Source organism: Pteropus alecto, unplaced genomic scaffold (assembly GCF_000325575.1).
Source record: "Pteropus alecto unplaced genomic scaffold, ASM32557v1 scaffold57, whole genome shotgun sequence".
NCBI lineage: Eukaryota > Metazoa > Chordata > Mammalia > Chiroptera > Pteropodidae > Pteropus > Pteropus alecto.
The window spans coordinates 10,570,477-10,574,011 of record NW_006442508.1 but is presented as its reverse complement, the minus strand read 5'-3'; the positions used below and the strand labels follow the sequence as shown (position 1 = coordinate 10,574,011).

Below are 3,535 nucleotides of genomic sequence, written 5' to 3'. Positions count from 1 at the left end.
CGCTGCGGGCCACCGGCTGCCCCGAGTCCCTCTTAGGCCCTCTGGGAATGGCGCGCGCCAGACGGCTCCTCTCCCAGGGAGTGTCCAGAAACCGGGAGCCAGCCGCAGGGAAGGGCCCAGGATTGATCACTGCCTCCCCACCAGTGTAAGGGTATCGCCCGAGGTATGGCTAAACGCGTGGGGTCTGAAGTTACTGCGATGGGTTCACAGGGAGGCGCGCATGGGGCAAGAACTCACGACCATCAGTCACCACCCCATGGGATGCAAATCCGGTCCTTGGTACCTGGAGGAGCTGGAGACTAACGGGAGCCACCTGGACTCCAGAGGGCGTTTCGTCCTGCAGAACCCCTGCAGTGAGAAATGGCATTGGAACTCCTGAAAGTTGAACAAATTGAAAGATGCACAGAAATAGAAAAGCTCGAAATCGCTTTTCTGAGTCGCTGTACATCAAAACAGAGTGACAATGACATTGGGCATTATTGTCTTCAGCCATAATGAAAGTAAATATTGACATATGTTTTAAGGAAAATATTTATCTTTTCCTTTTGTGGCCTAACTGGAAACATAGAGACTTTTTCTCCATACTTTTCGCTATGACTATTTCAATGAAACTCTTGGAAATCGGTTTCTGGTGATCTTTTCCTTCATTATTCATGCAAAAATGCTAAAAATAATTTAGTATCGTTATTAATCAGGAAATTAAAAACAAGGCCAAAAAAATCCTCAGTGACAAAGGATGCAAAAGTAACTACTAGATACTCAGTCTTGAGCCTGATGTCTCAATGCAACTTTGATACTAGGAGAATCTTAGTTCTTGTTACCTTTTCCAACTGGGTTTTTGTAGATAAACATTTTAATTAATACCATCATAAAATATGGTTGTGTATTGTTGTGAATATAGATGTCATTCAGTTATTTAATGTTTATATATCCTAAAGTGTGTCTGCTTTATTCCAAATAAGAATGATGAGTTTTATAAAGGGTTGAGCAAGTTCCCTTTGATTTAATACAGTAGCACTAGAAGTTTCCCAAAGTCGAAAGTTAAATCTGATAGGGAATGCAGAAAGCAGTAATGTAATGGCTATGTGTAGAGCCAGAGGGAAGATATAGATAAAGCAGGGAGGTTGTTTCATAAACTATATAAATGTCTAACCAATGTACTGTATACTTGAAACTAATAAGAAAACAAAATGCTTTTTAAAAATTTAAATTTGTGTAGAACATATAACTGGGGTCTTTTATTTGATATCTTATAGTCTTGTCAACTACATGAAAACACCAAAAATTCAAATGTACATAAGTCAGGTACAGGTCTACTCTCCTTTAATTCTTCAGGGCAAGGTATTTCAAATAATATAACTTTAAAATACTGAAAGTTCTAGGGAACTTATGCTCATATTGGAGCTTTCTAACTAGACTGTCTTATGGGCCTCAGAAATCAGAACACCGCTTTAGACAGGTATGGCTTTTCCCCTCACTTTTCAAACACATTGGTTCATAGTTACTACATACAGGGCACATCAAACCAGGTAGCAGTCTACTATACCACTTTTGAAATAGCCTGTTAGTTAAGACAGATTTTCAGAGCCCATAATACAATACCAACGAAAGGAGAGCATTAGAAATTTTTAAAAAATATTTAACCATTTAACTGCTGCTTGGGGTTACAGAAAGGATGTGAAAAAGATTAGTCAAACCAGTAGTTCTCAATTGTGGGTAATTTTGTCTTCTAGAAGATGTTCGGCAGTATCTGGAGACATTTTGGTTGTCACCACTGTTTGGCAGGTGCTACTACTGGCATCTAGTGGGTAAAGGCCAGAGGTGCTACTAAACATTCTACAATGCACACGTCAGCCTTCACAACCAAGAATTACCTAGCCCAAATGTCAATAGTGCCCAGGTTGAGAAACCCTAAGTTACACCACAGATTTCTAAAGCCTCTTGATTCTATTCCCGCCCCGCCTAACCCCCCCGCCCCCACGTCTGCTTATCATCCTTTTCCCTGTGTATTCACATTGCATTTTCTTAGTGCTTGGGAAAGGCTTTCAAAAGTAAAATCCCTTACTGGCAGGGGAGACTAAGGAACTGAGTGGAACAAAAAGTAATTGTATAAATAAAAGTCATATAAATAATAAAGAGAAAAAGATAGGAAAAAGCTAAAATAATAGAAATATTATGATATAGGAAGTACATTAATTGTCCTTTGCAACTTCTTCAGAACCTATTGTGTCTTCCCAACGGCCTTGACCTCCAAAGTGAGAAAAATGAAATGTACCATCATTTTGAAAATTTCCATTAATCAGACATAAAGTCAGTAATTCCTTCTTGGCCACTCCATGGGATGGGCTGTTGTGACTATTCAGAGTTCAAGATGAATGAGGTGGGTTTATTTAAGTGGCTCAGAGGGCAGGCCATAGCTCCTGGGATGGAGTGAGAATCTGTACTACCTATCCAAGTACAGACTTTCTGTCCCTAAGCATGGGTCTATGGATAATTCATTTGACTTCAAACATTTCTTTAAATCTGTAAAATGGGGATAACTGTTACTATCTCAAATATCGTACATCTAAATTACAAAGTTATGATGGTATCTAAAGATAATGGGAAAGTACATCAGGCAAATACAATAAGAATGTATACGAAGACAACTGGAAATCTATATGCAAAAGAATGAAGCTGGAAAAAAAAGAATGAAGCTGGACCACTATCTTACATATACAAACAATTCAAAATGGACCATAGACCTAAAGGTAAGAAGAGCTAAAACTATAAAACTTTTAGAAGAAAACAAGAATAAATCTTGACATCTTTGGGTTAGACAATGGCTTCTTACATATGACACCAAAAGCACAAGCAACAAAAGAAAAAATAAAATTAGACTGTATCAAATTTTAAAACTTTTGTGCCATAAATGCAACCATCAAGAGAATGAAAATATGACCCACAGAATGGAAAAATGTTCTTGCAATTTATATATCTGATAAGGGACTTTTAAACTGAATATATAAAAACTTGTACAACTCAATAGTTTAAAAGACAACTATCCCAATTTTAAAATGGGCAAACGCTGTAGATAGACATTTCTCTGATTAATATATACAAATGGCCAATAATCAAATGAAAAGATACTCAACACCATTAACCAGGGAAATGCAAATCAAAACCAGAATGAAATACCACTTAATGCCCACTAAAATAGCTATAATAAAAAATATAATAACAGATGTTCGTAAGGATGTAGAAAGAATAGAAACCTCATACTTTGTTGGTGGTTATGTAAAATGATGCAGCCACTTTGAGAAACAGTTGGCACTGCCTAAAAATGTCATGTATGACCCAGAAATTCCATTCCTAGGTATATACCCAAGAGAAATGAAAACATATCCACACAAAACATGGATATGAATATTTATAGTAGCATTATCATGGCCAAAAGTAGAAACAATCCAAATGTCCATCTACTGATGAATGGATTAAACAAAATAAGGTATGATCTATGTAATGGACTATTATTCATCAATAAAAAGGAATGAAA

General features: G+C 37.1%; 1 long non-coding RNA gene across 1 annotated transcript in view; it reads right to left on the bottom strand.

Moving 5' to 3' along the window:
- LOC112471518 overlaps positions 1 to 1,099 on the bottom strand; it is a 192,498-nt gene extending 191,399 nt beyond the window's left edge. Inside the window, exon 1 of the long non-coding RNA XR_003043337.1 lies at positions 284 to 1,099. This is a non-coding gene — a long non-coding RNA (uncharacterized LOC112471518). The remainder of the gene's footprint in view (positions 1 to 283) is intronic.
- Positions 1,100 to 3,535: the final 2,436 nt, after the last annotated feature.